The 18,553-nt window shown below is 39.8% G+C and overlaps 1 protein-coding gene and 1 pseudogene across 1 annotated transcript in view; both read right to left on the bottom strand.

The window, feature by feature from the left end:
• The window catches only part of CPE (carboxypeptidase E), a 122,719-nt gene that overhangs the window by 53,957 nt on the left and 50,209 nt on the right, over positions 1-18,553 (bottom strand). The gene's annotated exons all lie outside the window — the stretch shown is intronic.
• On the bottom strand, positions 963-1,542 carry LOC118616451 (annotated as a pseudogene).

The raw sequence follows: 18,553 nt of genomic DNA, 5'->3' as shown, positions 1-18,553 counted from the left end.
CAACCATAAATAACCCAGGCTCTCTGGCTAGGGATGAAAGTCAAACCCAAAATTTTGACTCAGAGCCAAAGGAAAAAGTTTTTAAATCTGTAAAGAAAACCCAAATATGATGGGATAAGTAATTGGGAGTAACTGAAACCAAGATCTCCTGGAACATGCCCACCCTGAAAGCTGTAATTATTGGTTCTAGACTGCGACTTGGAAAACAGGGTGAAGAGTACAGGGAGCTGGCTTGAGAGTGCCCTGAAAACCCAAGCTCCAGAGGCAGGTGCTGACAGGACATTCAAATGATGACATCATTCTTCAGCAAAATGGGGCGGAGTCAGTGTGCCGTCCTGCGTCACAGGAAAGCTAAGGTCCACCGCGTGCTGCTAATCAGGCCTCTTTAGGAGTTCAGGATATATATGAGCCACCTCCTCTCCAAGTTGCTTCAATTCTCCAGATACAGAATATTCTAAGTCTCTTTATGCTATTTGAGCTATTAAAAACAATTTCAGTCCTGGTTGGTTTGGCTCAGCAGTTAGAGCATCGGTCTGCGAACTGAGTCCCGGGTTCCATCCCTGGTCACGGGCACCTACCTCAACGCGCTGAGGGTTGGATCTCCGGCCCCACCCCAGTAGGGGTTATGCGGAAGGCAACCAATGGATGTCTCTCCGTCTCTGTCTCTCTTCCTCTCTCCTACTCTAAAAATCAATGGGAAAATATCCTCAATGAGGATTAAAAATATCCTCAATGACTAGTGATAACTTCACTAGTCATCAGATAAACCACCAAATCAGGAGTGCAAGGGGTTTCAATGATTAATGTCTCCAGTAATTTATAATTACTCATGCACCGAGCCATCCTGAGCAAACCAGGTAGGAGGTCACCTAGCAATACTGACTTGACTGGCACATAGGCCCCAGGTGTGCAGTCAGGAGCTGTTTCAGTACCTGCGTCTCCCTCATTTGGTTTCCCCATCCTCAGGTCACAGCGCCTCGTCGGCCATCCACGGAGCCTGCCGGGCCCTGCGGGCCTGACATTTCTGCACTGGATACGCCATCCTGGCTTTGTCCAGCTTCTGCACTGGCTCAGGCCCCCGAGGGCAGCAGTCCCAGCAGCCGATACTGGAATCAACAGCGCCAGACAGGATGAATGTGGTCTCTTCATTAAACTGCACGGTGCTCACCTTGCCTGCGTGGCCCCGGAATTTACACGCGACCTGCCCCGAAGCCGCATCCCACGCACAGCACAGCCGCCTTGTCCCACCTCTGGAGCACAGACAGCTGTGGTCGAAGGAGCCGGCCATGCCCAGCACCTCGTGGTTGTGGTCGCTGTCCGCCCACAGCAGTGTCCCCAGCAGCGGGTTCCAGAGCACCAGGGTCTCGTCACTGCACGTCGGGCAGTAATTGCCATCCACAGTAAATCCACGGCTCGGACCGCTCTCTGCCTGCAGTCCAGCACCTTCAACTGTTTCTGCAGCAGCTCCGGCCTCAGGCTTTGGCTCAAGGACAGACGTTGCCCCGGCATCCTTTCCTCGCGCCTTGCATGGACCTGTACCATTTCCGAGCCTTGCTAGCTTGTGTGTCGCGACAATGTAATTTTCTATAATGATGAAGATGAACTTGAAAACAACCATTCTTCCTGCCTCCCAGTGATTCAGCACTGACAAAAACACTTCGAACCTTTCTGGTTAAAGACATTACAGCATGAGAGGCGTGTTGAAAAGCTGGAGAGGATAGCAGAGAGCAAAACCAGGAAAACAAGCATGCACACACATCATTGTTAGCAGGAAAAACTAAACAAAGCAAGAAAGGCTGACACAGAAGTCTTGGCGATGCTATACAACAGCATAATCATATTATGCAAATGGTAGTCTCTGAGCTAAGGTATTAAAATCTGAAAAATTCTACAAAGTGGAGATGTAAACTCAACAAACAAGTAAACTGCATTTTGTTCAGTCATCCTTTTAATGTGCTGATCTGGGAAATGGTTTAGCTCTTTCCTAATTCCATGAGTTCCCCCATCACCTCAACATTCTTTTATTTAAAACACTGACATCTCAATTTAAGAAAGCTGCTCCTGCCCTGGCCTGTTTGGCTCAGCTGTTAGTGCCTCTGCCCATGGACCAAAGAGTCTCCAGTTCAATTCTGGGCAGTTCGCTCTGGGCCCTGGTTGGGGTCATGGGGGAGAGAGACACACACATAGATGTTTCTTTCTCTCTCCCTCCCATTCTGTCTGAAAATAAATGGAAAAGTAGGGTACAGACTGACAACCCTCAGTTGGGGGTGATGGGGGTGGGAAGAGATAAACCACAGAACTTATATGCATAACCAATGGACATGGACAATAAAGCCGGGGATGGGGCGGGGTGATGGGGAGGAGGGTGTCAATGGGGTAAAAAAGGAGAAACATCTGTAACAAAAATAAAATTAAAAAATGAAAAGAAAAGAAATGGAAAAACATCCTCGAGTGAGAATTTAAAAAAAAAAAGCTGCTCCCTATTTTGATCAGATGGCTGCCCCCATCTCTTCATACACAGAAAGTTCTAGCTGTTATAAATATGTATGCTACAAACAGTATCTTTTTATTGTCAGTCCCTCTGAATTTCTTTTATTAGAATAAGAAGTGCAGCATGAATCTCCCATTACATTAAAATATCAGATATGAGTTTGAAACTGAAGCATATCTTCAGAGTGATATGAGTCACCTAAGAAATTTGCTTCAGCAGACTTCTGCTGCAACATACTGTTCCTTCTTTGTGGATAAATTGGCAAGAGAGAACAGATGGTTCCTCCATGAATAATTTATTTCTAACAATTTAGGAAATGAATTCATCTTAACTTATAAATCAGAATGATGAACAACAAAGACATGGTCTATTATCCTTCCCCAGTTAATTCTATTTTCCCCTCTTCTTCTATCTTAATGTGTGTATTTCTCTTTTCATATGATCTCTTTGTTGCCTTGCCAAATTTAAAGTTGGCTCAATTCAAGACCACCTTTTGGCAATTACTAAACAACCAGTTTTGATGCTGTTATTTTGGTGTGGGTTTTTTTATTGTTGTTTTTGGTTGGTTGGTTGTTTTTGGTTGCTGTTAATATTAGGTGGGTTGGGCCCTGGCCGGTTTGGCTCAGCGGTTAGAGCGTGAGCCGGTATACCAGAGTCCCGGGTTTGGTTCCTGCTAAGGGTATGTACCCCAGTTGCAGTTTGTCGCCGGTCCCGGTTGGGGTCATGTGGGTGGCAGCCAGTCAATATGTCTCTCTCACATCGATGTTTCTCTCTTTCTCTTCCTCCCTCTCTCCCTCCTGCTCTATCTGAAGATAAATGCAAAAATCTCCTTGGGTGAAGATAAAAAAAAAAAAATATATATATATATATATATATATATATGTATGTATTAGGTGGGTGGGTTGGTTGGTTGTTTTTTTTAATCATGAAGCTAGACTATTTATCCAAAAGCATCTCTAATGAACCAGGAAAATGACGTGTTCCTCATATTCTAAGTCAGAATTATAAGAGCCTGATTCTTGAAAGGTTTAAGCCTCTTGCTGACTGCAAATCACTTTTTTTTTTTTTTCCTCATTCGAGGACATTTTTCCATTTTTTTTGTACAGACAGAGTGGGAGGGAGAGAGAGAGAGGGAAACATCGATGTGAAAGGGACACATCGAGTGGCTGCCACCCGCACGACCAACCAGGGCCGGGGACAAACGAACCGAGGTACGTGCCCTTAGCGGGAACCGAACCCGGGTCTCTCCGGACCGCAGGTGGACGCTCTAACCGCTGAGCCAAACCGGCCAGGGCTGCAAATCACTTTTAAAAAACTACACTTACTCTTTTAATTACCAGGACTCATCTTAGTCAGGAGTGCCTTGCACCAAATCTACCCAATGTCAAAGGGGCCAGTCTTTGCACTAAAGCTCAGTCCAAGGATCTCCACCTCTGCTCTTCGCTGTTGGAGTGCATCCTTTGGGCAAGCACTGCTTGAATCTCTATTATGAGCTCTGCCATGCATGAGTCCAAGAAGTCCAAAATCAGTTCCATCTATTCCCCAGTAACAGCAACTGGCACAAACATTTACAGTCCTTAATACACATGAGACTTGAAGTCAGAACGGACCCTTCCTCTGCATCACAACTATTTTATCTTGTTAAAACCATTTTTATTTTAGGGACTTGGTAACACTAACCATGTTTCAAATCACCCATTTAAATTATCCATTTGTCTTCCCCACTAAACGGTGGAGTACATGGGAGCAGAGATTAGGGCTGTTTAGTTCATTATTGGGATGCCAATACAGTGACCACCATAGAGAAATGCTCAATAGATTCATGTTGTTAAAATGGTCAATAGAGGGGAAATGTGATGCAATGTAACTGTGCCTCAAATAAAGAATAGATGCCCAGTCCGGCCGGTGTGGCTCTGTGGTTGAACATCGACCCATGCACCAAAAGGTCGCTGGTTCGATTCCCAGTCAGGACACATGCCCAGATTGTGGGCCCAATCCCCAGTGGGGGTCATGCAGGAGGCAGCCAATTGATGTTCTCTCTCATGGATGTTTCTATCTGTCTCTCCCTCTCCTTTCCTCTGTCTAAAAAACCAATAATAATTAAAACAAAGAATAGATGCCCAATTATTTCCCTTACTCTTCCTCAGAGGCATTTTTGTGCTTTCAAATATACCTGTTGCTTTGTCTAGGACAAAATGGCCTTCCTATCCTGAAGATTCATATTTGGAGGAGCCCTGATCACAAAACACTACCCTCACCCCAGATCCAGTTACCAAACTTTGTCAATATTTCTCATCTCCATTCCCTTCTGAATACTCTTCTATTTGTCCCCCTCATCATCTCTCACGGAGTCTATTAAATTATCTTCTAAGGTGGCTTCCTACTTCCAGACTGACCCTCCCCTCCCCTATCCTCTACTGTTGCCACAGTGATTTTTCTGATATAGGCACTGGACTATCTTCCCTATAAATAATAAGCTTCCTCAAAATCTCCTTAGCTCTCACAGAATAAAGTCTAAATTCTTTTGTAAACTGAACCTAAAGCTTGGTAGCTTATGTTGATTCCCAACATCTGGCCCTCTTCCATGCACGCCTCCAGCCTCTCCCTGACTCATACTTCGCCCTCCATGAATGTTAAATCATTTGCAGCTCACCCTACACCCCAAGCTGTATGGTACTTCCATATGTGTTAACATTATGTTCCTTCTGCTTGGATACCTTGTTTCCCCTTCTTTATCCAGAAACTCTTCTTCGTACTTTAAGATTCAGCTCAGATGTTTGCTCCTCCAGAAATCCTTGCCTGAATTATTTCCATATCTCACTGCCTATTCCCAGATTGGCTATATGCCTTTCCTCCCATAATACCCAAAGCATGATAACATCATACTTATCATTATTGTCTTGAGTTTATTTGTTTATATGTCTTCCATTAGACATAATGACCTCAAGAGCCACAATAGTGCCTTCTCTATTTAAATCTCTAGGATCTAGCAAACAGGCTGAATTCTTCTTTAACAAGAATTGACCAAAAGGGTTTCAGTTTAATTCTCCTCCATCCCCAGTCCCTTAGAAAACAATAAACTCAGGTGCCAGGAGGCAGGTGGAATAGAGCTGATAGCTGATTCACACCAGACCCAGACCCTAAATAAAGATGCCTAAAAATGTTGCTAAAATGGCATCTAAAGTGGATATCTGATGCTTTTGCTGGTCCAGAATTAAAATCTTCTTTGTTGAATAATAGCACCACTCTTATGTCCATTCTCAGTCCTTATAATCCCACTCCATCTACTGAACACAATAACTGTATCAGAAGGGAGCATATAACCCAAGCCAGACCCATAAGACTCAATTAGGAATTTCTGTAGAAAACGACCCTTCTAAGAGAAGTGCATGTCTTAGAAAGGACCCAACGGAGAACAGCAATCTTCAAAATTATGTCCTTGGGATCTTTCACTCTGATCCAGCCATGCCTAAAGTTAGGGCTATCTTGGGATTTGTCATTTCTATGAACCAAATACATTCTTCTTTCCCCTAGAGTTGGGCTGTCACTTGCTACAGGAATTTCAATACAGTATCCAACATAAACAATCACTTGAGCTATCAAAGCTTCAAAAGCAGGCCAATTTTTTTTTTTTACTACAAAAAGTAGTAAAGAATAGTAACTAATGGAGGTTACAATTCCTCTATATATCAAAATGAAGGATTTTTTAAATCCTTAAATTCCTTTGTAATAGTACTTCAGTTGAGGTACAAAAAAGACCACTGCATAAATTATTAAACTCCATTTTACATTGTACTAGCTCTAAAGTAGACTAAATAGGAAATTGGCTGGGTTTTTGAAAACTCTGGCCCAACAATACGTAATGTTACTCTCTAAATGTGTTTTGATAGGAAACAGACTAAACAACTAGGGTGTTTTAAGCAGAGTAAAAGCATCAAACACTAATCTGGAGAAAAACTGATTGATGTAGAGCTTTAAAGGTGAGGTGACACAATGATACCAAACTGCTAAATGCAATGCAGTCTTTCGTGATGCCTGGAATTGCAGGCACATTTGGTCACAGGCCTGTGGAGGCCACTGGCTTAAGGTCTTTCATCTCTGACCTCCATCCATTCATGGGCAGGGGTCTGGTCTGGAAGCAGAGAGGGCCTCTCACCCTCAGCTTAGGAAGCCACGCTGTCCTAAGGTTCTCATTCGCAGCCAGATCAGCAAAACCCTGATTGGAGAACAGACAAGAAAGAGAGCAAGTCAGGTCCTAAGGGAGCGGGGAGCAAGTATGAGAGGGACCCCGGTGGAAGGTGAGCCCTTGGAGTATGTGATAGTTCAGGTACAGAAGTTGGCTTTATGTGGTGACCATGTCATTTAACTTGGCACATAAGACTGACCACAGACAACAACACAGGGCACACCCCTCCCAAAATGTGGTTCCCATCAAACAAACTAGTTGAATTGGTTTTACTCAGAATGCAAGTTGGTAACTATTGGTTGGGATAATAATAAACTGTAGAGAAATAGAGTAGTTTTTATACACCAAAGCCTATAGCATACATAGATTAATGAAAGCAAGTAGAAAAAAATAACACTCTTCAATGATGGGGTGTTTTTACCTATTATTATCGTATTTGATCCTCAGTTTACCTTACCAAAAGCCTCTGAGACTGTGCGGACCTGGTATTCATAACCTCAACAGGTGAGAAAACTGAAACCAAGTAAAGTGACTTGCTCAAGATCACTTTGCCAGTTAGTTGCAATACTAGAATCCGGGTTCAAATCTTCCTATCCCAAGGTAAATGCCCTCATTGTGCCAGATTGTCCTCTGAAAAATGCCAGTGTCCACACAACTAAAAAGCATTTATTCGGGCTTCATCCATGATATGCAGATGTGAATTGCTGCCATTTAGATTGCTCTCCAAGCAAAGTTACAAAACCCAAGAGCACTGTCGGAACTTAGAAGGGCTTCAGAAAAAGTCGCACAGCTTATTTTAGTTTGGAAAAAATAATGCTATAATAAAAGAACACAAATGTTTTCCTTCAGGACAAAAGCCAGGAGTCTGACTTACTAATACTTAATACTTATCACAACATAAGGAATTATTAAACAAAGGTCAAGGACTAGATCTTTTCTTGGTCCATGGAAAGGGGGTAAAAAAGGGGGGGGGGGTTCTGCTGTATCTATAGGGTATGTGTCAAAAATGGAGCTCCTCATAGGGCCCTTAAAATGAGAGTAGATATTCTGAAAAGGATGATGAAACCTCTTTCCTCAGTTCAAAGATTTATGTAAAAACAGATTTTTTTTTATGTCTAAGATAATTCAACAATGCTTTTGCCACAAAATCTTTGGAATGGTCTAAATCAGGGTTTAGCAAACTATAGTCTATGGTGTGTTTTGGGTAAAGTTTTTCATTATTAATCTCCTGTTTTTGGTAAAGTTTAATTGGAACACAGCCATGGCTCTTCACTCATGTATTACCTATGGCTGCTTTTGTACTACCACAAAGCCAAAAATAATTCTCACTTGGTCCGTTAGAAGAAAATGTGCATGAGGGCCTTGGAGGCATGAGAGCAGCCAAAGATGAACTTTAGCTGCTTCCTTAGGACTGACTGGCCAATCTCTGTCCCTCCAAGGCTCTGCTTTGAACATACTGAGTTCAAACTACCTATAAGAAATTCAAATTAAGATATATTATGCAAAAAAAACCCACAAAAAATTAAAAATAAAAATACAAAAATCCCCATTGGAGTTATATAGGTAGTGTTTGCACAGATCCAATACGAATGAATGTCAGCTACCACAGGCTAGTTAAATAATACCAGACCCCCAACAACGTAGTTAAAATTTCCGTGTATTCAGTAACTAGTATTTTAGATATAGTATTTGCATAAAGTATAAACATCACTGCTAGCTCTTCAGTCCACAAATCACTACCTAAAATATCAGATGTGCATCATAATTAGTGACCAATCACGTCACTTCTGTTGGTGACAGACAAAACATCTGTCATTAGGTCCAAGCCACACAGCAAAACATGTAGTTGTGTTGCCTCCTTATCTCACAATGATAAACACTTTCAACATTTTACAGAAATGAATAATTAAAAGAGGGAATTAAGGCCCTGGTCAGTGTGGCTCAGATGGTTGAGTGCTGTCCTGTGCACTGAGAGGCTGCTGGTTCTATTCCAGGTCAGGCCACATGCCTGGGTTTCGGGCTTGATCCTCAGTGGGAGGTGTGCAGGAGGCAACCAATGGATGTTGCACTCTCACATCAATGTTTCCCTCTTCTCCCTTCCTCTTTCTCTAAAAAAAAAATCAATAAATGATTCTTTTTTTAAAAAAAGAGAGGGAACCGATAATTAAAAGAGGGAATTCATCTTGAAAGACAAAATTGCAGCAAAGAAATGGAAAGTGACAATACGGGAAGTGAATTCAAATTGAACTCAAATGGAGTTATAAAAGAAATGGCTAATACTGGGAATGCACAGCTGCCATCTGAGAAACCAGATATGCGACAGGGGAACTTACCAACAGAAATGAGGAAATGAGAACATAAGGAAAGGGATAAAAATGTCCTAGAGGAAGTGGTGCTGGCAAAAAAAACACTTCACATTAAAGGAACTTGTGGAGATATTTCATGACTTTGAAAGTGCAAAGGATCAAACGCTGGAAGCTGACCCACACTTAGGAAGCAGTACCACGGTTTGCTGAGGCGTTAAAAGATGCTCATTCTGTACTGTAAGAAGAAGAAGCACTGTCCAAACTATTCTAGATGCATGCTTGTTTTTTAACAAAGAAATAAAACACTAATTCTCATGAAACTGTATGACTCCACTTTGAAAAATATTTTTTCAACTGAAGGCTGTGACTCATTAAGTGGGTAGTGAAACCAATTTAATGGTTGTTAAAAATACTTTTAATAAAATAAAGAGAATATATCAAAGAGTATTGTTTTGTGAGGACTGTTTGTGCGAGTGTGTGTGTGTATGAGTGTGTATGTATGTGTGTACTCAGAAATGTGGTAAAATTTATTTTTTTACTGCATAGAGATCAAAATAAGTTTGAATGTCCATGATCTGAGAAATATGTGCAGACAGAGAAGAGGTTCAAGGACAGAGCCCTAGAGTACTCTACATATTTGAGTCTGGGAAGTCGAGGGGAAACTATCAAAGCCAGAAGAATCAGCCAATGAGGGAAGAGGAGAACAAGGAAACCAAGCCCTGGAAGCCAAGTAAAAAGTGTTTGTTATATTTCCCACTTAGGCCCTGATGATCTTGACACTGAGGGAGATAATGGAGTTGTAGGAGCAGAAGTTAAATGAAATTGATTCAGAACAGGAAGGAAAGACTCAAGGACAAAGAATTTACAGTAAAATGGCAAAGACTGATATTTTAAATATGTAAGGAACATGACATCAAAGTCAATAAATGTCAGTACATATGGTATCATATATAGTATATAAACTATGTTTGAATTTATATGTAACATTTCACGCTCCCTTTCCACGCCTTTTATGAATCATAGAGCTAAAAGGGCACATAAGGGGCTGTAGTCCTCATAACCTGGCTAAGACTTATGCTACATTATTACAGGAGAAATTCCTATTTTATTTTCCAAAATGTTCAAGGATTGTTAATAAACTAAATCTTATGCATAATTATGTACTACAATTCAACAATTCATAATATGTTCCACTAGTGAATTACATATCTGCTTTTTATAAACATAAACTCAAGCTTTCAACTTTTCTTCTTTTGTTCCTCTGAATTATTTTCCATGGTATGCTTTCTCCTGTAACCTGAAAGACATTAGCATTTCAATTCTACCAGAAAGCCATTATGTGCAAAATCAAGGTCCTTTTTCATTTATTTCATTGGGTCTTTCTATCATTTTCCTCTGGTGTTGGCCAACTAGCACCAAAGATCTTTTATTATCATGTCCTCGGTTACTAGGTGTTGCTGCAGGCTCTTCTTCCAGCTTCCACCCTATTGGCAAGTTCCCCTTTTCTTCACTCCAAGACCTCATATCCATCAAGAGTGCATTAAATACAACATTCAGTGCAGCATACGCCAAATGGGCACTGTGACCTCACGTTAGTGTTTGTGGGTTCCACTGAGTTTTTCAGGGGCTGGAAGTAAGGAGCAATAAGAAAGAGGGTACACAACACTGGGTAATAGATTGAGGCACATGAAATTGCCTTTTTTGAAGGTCAAGAGTAGTCACATGTAGGCAGTTTGATATGGCTCAGCCTGAAAGTTTTTCTTGCAAAATCTGTGTGCTCCCCACGGCTGCTAGTCAAACCCTACAACAATCAATCTCTATTTCACCTTGATTCTCTGACTTGGAACATTTTCTCTAATGTCAGTTTTCACATGACAAGCAGTAGACTTAAATTTATTTATCAAATGTTTGCCAAGTGCCCACTATATGAGGAGTGGGATTAGATGCCTAGAAGTCTTGGCTGAACTTCAGACATGTTCCCTGACCCCCAGACTTTGCAGCTTAGCAAATAGCTAAATGTTAAACAAATAATTACACAAGTATTTATTCAATTAAAATGTATTCAATTAAAATTTTATTTATTCAATTAAAATAAAAGTTGTGAATAAAAGTAAGAATATAGCACAAATCCTAAATTAATCTTTTAGGAAGGATAGGGATGGCTTCCCTGAGAAAGTGACATTTAAGCTGAGAACAGAAGGTTTGAGTGGGAGTTAGAAAAAGTGAGTTTTTCCAGGGAGAGGGAAACAGCTTGTGTGAAGGGCCCCAAGTCAGGAAGCAACCTGGGGCTTTCAAGGATCTGAAAGAAATAAAGCCAGTAGGACTGGCTGGAAATGACCACGGAGGAAAGGGCTCTGGAGAAACAGATTAAAGAAGCAATTACCAACTTACTCCCATGAACGGTGAGAAGCACTTAAGTAGCTTTAAGCAAGCGTCTATCACCATTCAACTCAGATTTAAGGAGGATCACTAGCCGCAGTGTAGAGCAAGGACCTTCAGCAAACTAGGGCTACAACATCAGACCGTGTTGCTGTCTGGATTGTGAGTCAGGCTTTACTGGAATACCACTACCATGTGTTGTACTGGCTCCGGCTGTTTTCCCCTTCAGTGGCAGAACTGAGACAGGGCTGGCCAAGCCAGAAAATTCATTATCTGCTTCTTTACAGAAAATGTTTGCTGAACTCTGGTGTGGAGAATGAAGTGGAGGGACCAAGAAGGTAATAAAAAAAAATCAGAGATATTGTGTTAGTCCACGTAGGAGATGCTGTTGGCTTGGCCTGGAAGAGCGGTAGGGTCATGGAAGGCAGTGGACAGATGTGAAAAAGATTAAGTAGAACTGACAGGGTTTGGTGATGCTGGGGTGAGACAAAAGGAGGCATCCAGAGTAACTCCCAGGTTTGTGTTAGAAACAGCTGGGAGATGGTGGGGCCACATAGGCAAAAATGAAGAAGAAATGAGCTTAATGGAGCAGAACAGGAACTGGCCCAGAACTTTAGATATAAATAAGAATAACCATCAGGAACATGTGAAATCCATCCTCTGTGCCCAACACAATGGCTGTGTATAGCTCTGCTTACAAAACACCAGATGAAGGAACACCATCAACTTCCAATTTTTTGAGTACTTAAAATCGATGTTTTTCTTACATTGATTGTTTCATTTGTTTTGTTTTGTTCTGATCTTGGGGTGGGGAAAAGCAAGGGAGAAAGAGAATGTTTTTGTTTTGTTTTTCTGTTTAAAACATTCATCTCTCTTGCCGTGGCTACCTGTGTCCTCTATGTAACAGACATGTCCACTTTATTCCGTAAAACCCTCCATATACTTCCTTCCCTTCAGATCTTTTCTCATGTATGTATCTACTCTTATTATTCCCTGGGACCTTTATCACCCTTTATCATATTTTAATGTCTTCATGTTTAAAAAAAAAAATCTAATCAGCTTTCACATGTCTCTGCCCCAAATTCCAAGTTCTTCAGTACTTAATTTCAGTTACTGCCAGAGTATGTTATACGGAAAAAGCAGAACCTTTTCATTTCAGATGTCTCAAACTTGTGAGGAAGCAGCATGTTGTGGATAAAGCATGGCTTTGTCAGAAAAACGCTCCCTTACTTACTGGGAATATTGACACCTGCTTCATAGAGAGTTATGGGAATTAAATACAGAGATTATATATCGAAAGTACCTGGCCTAGTACCCTGAACAGATTTTTTTTCCTCTCTGCCTTTCTGCTTCCCTCTCTTATACAAAAGGACAATCAGTCTGCTAGTCCTCCCCCACCCCCACCCCCACCCCCGTTTTGTTTTTGCAAGGGTGAATTTGTAGAATTAACATGCCAAACCCATAGCCAGAATGGTAGGGAGCAGATGCAAAAACAAATGCTGAAGCCAATCCAGGTACGTTGAACAGTGATAAACAAAGGTATCACATTAGGACAGGGAAGTCCTGTCAGAGCAGGAATTGATAGGTAGGAGGAAAACACACAGCTCCTGAAGCATGGTACAAACATGGTTCCCAGGTCAACATGAGATGACCTAAGGCAAAGCCAGGAGGCTGGGGAAAGGTAGGGTACACGTTGGAAACTCACTAGGACTGTCTCGGACTCCACTGCAGTGAGCAGCTCAGCCAGGAGCGGGGGCCAGGTGCTGGAGAACTGTCTTTGGAATACATGATGACAAAGTCTCCACTCAGGTGAGGCAAGTTTATTGGAAAAGGCCAGAGCATAGGGCTGGCAACCATCAAGGCGAGACTTTCCTCTGGCAGGGCAAGGTGCTGCATCAGTAATAATGAAGATGGTGACAGAGGCTTTGTCCACAGCACCATTCAGGTCTCAGCCTCCTCTCTGTTGTCCCAACATGCCTAAACCCTGGGGTCTTCAGACTAAATCCAAATATTTAACTTGAACCTTTTTCTGATTGTTCCTTTTGCTGTTTCTGAAAAATCACTTCTTCACCCTAAATTTCACTCTCTCTTAGTAGGCCTAAAAAGCGTATTTCCTCGAATAACATTTTCTACTTTTTTTGTAAGGCATATATTAAATATAAATATAAATCACTTTCACATAGATCTACATGTTTTCAAACACCAACATGGAGTGAAAACTATATATTTTACTACCAGACAGTTTCAATCATCACTCACATTGTGAATTTCAGAAAGTCCTTATCCTCTTCCGTTTGGGATCTGTACCAGAAACGATGAAACTTAAATATTAATTGGTGACACTTTTAGTCTGTTACCTTCTGTAAAGCCTTCAGAAATAGGATCATGCAGAATGTCTATGAACATCATTCTGAAATCCCACACAAACACTTAGATTTGGAATCAGGACAAAAAAGTATTTTTTATGTTTGTCACATGTTGTTTTGCATTGCTTTTAAAAATTTTTTTGTGCAAACTTCCCAAAGTGACATTTTCCTCCGAGAACAAGAAGGTCTTGTAGAAAGTATGACTAAGATTATTTCTTCCAAAAATTGCACCAACACATGCAATCAATTTGGCCACATATGGTTACTTGCAAGCAATCACTTTTTTTAAATAAAAACTACCTCTAGGCTATGTAATTTCTGTAGCTATTAAAAACTGGTAGAAAAACAAAAAGACTAGAATCAATCTATTTTAAAGAGCACAGTAGCAAAAATAATAAAATTATTTATATTTTTCTTTCACATTTTCACTCAGCTTTGAAACAATAAAAAATTCTCCAGATGTATGAAAATTACCTGCAGAATGACTCTTAACATGATTATGGCTGGCCTCATGCCAGTTGTTATAACTTCCCTAGGAATTAAATGTTAAGCATACATTTTTTTCTTATCTAACTGTTAATCACATATACTGCATGCATGAAAAAATAACCAAAAAAAAAGCACAATATAAACAAGGATTTGTAGTTCCTTGTAATTGTCTTGGTTGTTATTATTGTTTTTACATTTTATATGTAACATAAAAATATATTTGATCTTCCTTAGAAACTTGAAGTGTTGGTAACTTGAGACGAGTTTAATACTTTTTAAAGTGTGAATGAAAGAACAAAGAATCTTTCTAATATACTTATTCTGGAAATACTTTTGTATAAACTTGAATTTCCAAAAATATTTAAAATGGGAGATGCAGAAAATTATTGAAGTATTAGCCTTCAAAGAATCACAACTCCCTGAGTTCACACACTTATGTAGTCCCTTCTGCCTGCTGGGAAACCACAGCCTTCACAGTCAGAATAAGTGAAGCCTTTTGAACCAGCCAGCTGCTAAGTGAACTCAGGCAAGACTAGCAGAAGAACTTTCCTGCTGAACCCAGCCCAAATGGACTTACAGATTGTGGAGATGGTTCTTTACATAGCAATAGACAACTAATACGGGAGAGAAGAGTAACAGGATTGGTTAAGAGACAGAGCAAAGTTTGGTGTCGTTAAAAGATAAACTGAAGCATGTTAAAAATTATAAGAGTTTATTTGAACAAAAATTGATTCAAACAGGCAGCTTCCAGTCTAACAGATTAAAGGAGCTGCAAGGAGTTGTACCAAATGAAAAATTTATAGACAAAAGGGAACAAGAACAAAGAAGTTATACTAGGCAAAAAAAAAAAAGTGGGCTGTTTATTGCAATGTTGGGATGGCAAGGATCTACCAGGCAGATTACCTTACTACTGATTTTTGATTGACTAGTTTAAGAGTCCATCCCTGGGAAAGCCAAAACTATAATTAGGTTAAATTTGGTGACATGGGGCTTAGCATAAGTGAGTCCATTTTGGGCCTGTTGTCTTTATAGTGTAGTGGGCTGAAAAATGGCCCTTTAACAGATATCAATGTCCTTATCCCTGGAACCTGCGAATGTTACTTTACGCAGCAAAAACAAAAGGGTCTCTACAGATGTGATTAAGAATCTTGAGATGGGAAGACTATGCTGGATTAGCTGGGTGGGTCCTAAATGCCATGACATGTATCATTATAAAGAGGGAGATTTCACATAACAGAAGTGGAGAAGGAAACAAAACTACCAAAGCCGAGACTAGAGACAGTGGCCATGTGTCAGAGTGTCCGCAACCACATTAAACTGGAAGATAAAAAAAGGGATTTTGCCCTAGAGCCTCAGAAGGGAGCAGCGGCCCTACCAACACCTTGATTTCAGCCCAATGAGACTAAATTTGAATTCTGACCTCCAAAACAGTAGGAATAAATTCCTGCTGTTTTAAATCACCAAGTTTGCGGTAATTTGTTATAAAATCCACAGGAAACTAATAGAATGGGTAAGGCATGTATATGGGAGACCAGGCTGTCTTTATGTTATGATGTCAAGAAACAACAACAAAAAAAGACCCCACAGAATATGTACATGCATATGAAACAAACCCCAAAATAGGTCAAGTAGACAAAAAGGTTAGTGGAGATTTATTTTTAAATAGGTTTTCATTGATTTTTTTAGAGAGGGGGCAGGGGAAGAGAGATAGAAACATCAATGTGAGAAACATTGATCAGCTGCCTCCTGCATGCCCCCTACTGGGGATGGAGCCTACAACCCAGGCATGTGCCCTGACCAGGAATCAAACTGGGACCTCTCAGTCCATGAGATGTTGCTCAATCCACTGAGCCATACCAGCTGGGCAGTGGAGATTTTTGTTTAAAAGATAAAATTAATCAAAACATATTAGGCCTGATAATCTAGAATCAGGGAATTAGTCTTCTAATGTACACATGAAACATAATGACTAATTACAAACTTGGTCATAAAAAATGTTTAGTTAAATTTTAAAAAGCAAAATTTTACAAATACAAAAGAATATAGATCACATTCTCAGTAACCACACAATGAAACTAGAAATTCAAAGATTTTTTAAGAGTCATACAACTAGAAATTTCCAAACTTTTCCTTTAAAACTATGAGATCAAAGAAAAAAATTAAAGCCAGGCCGGTGCAGCTCAGTGGTTGAGCGTTACCCATGCACCAAGAGGTGGTTGGTTCAATTCCTGGTCACGGCACAAGCCCAGGTTGTGGGCCAAATCCCCAGTGGGGGACATGCAGAAAGCAGCCAACTAATGTTCTCTTTCATCGATGTTTCTCTCTCTCCCTCTCCCTTCCTCTCACTCTAAAATCAATAAAGAAAAAAATTAAAAATAAAACATTTTATTTATAAAACAGTAATAATGAGGTTGCTAAATGTCCAAATCTTTAGGATTAGTCAATGGTGCACTCAGAGACATTGTCGTCACTTAACTTTTTTTGTTTTTATATATTAAGGTAAATAAACTATTTTTAAATTATAAAAAAAATAAAGTTTCCTATAAAAGAGTAAAAAAATAATTAAAATATAAGAAGAAAGAAAATAATGAATTGAATAAATAAGCTCCAAAGCACCTTATTTCAAGTAATAGTGATGATGAAATAAACTAGCAGTTCTCAAATTGGTGTTTAGAAAAAAATCAGTAACTGTGCCAAGAAAAAGTCTTCCTCTACACAAATAAGTTCTTTATTTTTAAGTTCTGTAAAACATTAACTAGACTTCACATGTTTTCCCTTTCAGTTTAAAACTTCTCAGATCTTTTCTTATGTTAATATGTACTCTGACTTTGAGTCTTCAAAAAGGGTTTTTAGTACAATTTCCCAAGCTTATTTGCCTTTTTTGTTAGTATTCTGAGAACAGCTTGTGAAATGCTGAACTAGACAAACCACTAGCAAAACTATAAATGATAAAAAAAAAAAGAATTACATTAGAAACAATAAAATGGAATAAAAATGTGTTAAATGGAATGTTATGCACAATTGCACATTACTTAAAATGGGAGAGCATCATTTTAGAAAGCAGTTGCAGTCCAGATATGCCTTCTTGTTTATATAACTTGGGTTTTAAATCAAAGGGATATTAACTAGATATTAACATATAAGCTGGATGAAAATGTGAGTACAAAATATTTAGCCTAAATCAAACTGTAAATAAACATTCTATAACTACAGATCAAACTGTCCACTCCTGGGTCAAAAGCTATCCTATATAAAGGAAGACAAAGAAACTTCAAGGATCCCTAATGTATATAAAAACAGGAAGGACAGAGGGTTTGTCAGGCAAATGTGAGGGATTTCTTTGGTCAAACTTGGAGAACAACAACAAATTCTCCCTTCTGGGAATGAGCCTTGTCTCTGACAGTAGGGCACACAGGACGGGAGCTATAAACTGCCAAATTCAAGGGTAGAATAGACGCAGAGGTTGTTTGCTGACCAACCACAAAAGTGACATCAAAATTAAGATTCAGTCCCTTCTCCGTCCACTGGAGGACAAGCAGCTACAACCAGACATGTAGGTCTTAAAAGTACACCTTTCAATAGAGCAATGAAGTCTCCGAATACTAGTACAGAGGGGATAGAAAAGAGCAGAGTGGGGTTGTAAAGTATTTTTGACTTTACCACTGCACACCCAATACATTTCTACATGAAGGTCATGTTTAATTTCACCAGATAAAATGTTTTCATTTTTCCTAGATTCATGTTTTGATGCATTTTAAGTCAAAATAGAAGAGGACATTTTTGTTACATGATAAAATGATTCTGAAAACCTCCTAGAAGACAGAAATGATGGGAATACCAAAACAAAGAATACTACTGAGGAGATGAGATCTGAGAATGAAATGAGGATAAAACTAATCCTTTGAGATATTAACAGCACATACAAAGCCAAAAAAAAGAAAAAAATATAGAAAGCACAGGAAAAGAAGCAACTGTGCGTGTATCTCCCAGAAATAACCTTTTATAGTTCTTAATACCTGTTAAAAAATTCACAGTAAATCTGTGGTTTAAAAATATTATTCCGTGAAGAAGGTTGAATTAATTGACTGCAACTTGCAGAAATAATGTTTAGATCTTTACCTACCATCAAACAATAAATAGACTGGGTGGGTGGGTTAGTTGGTATTTGAAACTCTGGATACAGCAGTCCCCAAATAAAGGTTAGAATCTGATCCTTCTCTGAAACTTCTGCACTATAGATATGCCTGGGCACCACCCCTGGACAGGTGCAAAAGACAAGGAGTCTAATAGACAGTGGACTTAAGCAATCTTATGTGCAAAACCCCTTCCCCTGTTA

Source organism: Molossus molossus, unplaced genomic scaffold (assembly GCF_014108415.1).
Source record: "Molossus molossus isolate mMolMol1 unplaced genomic scaffold, mMolMol1.p scaffold_m16_p_4, whole genome shotgun sequence".
Lineage (NCBI taxonomy): Eukaryota > Metazoa > Chordata > Mammalia > Chiroptera > Molossidae > Molossus > Molossus molossus.
This window is presented reverse-complemented; position numbering and strand designations above follow the sequence as displayed.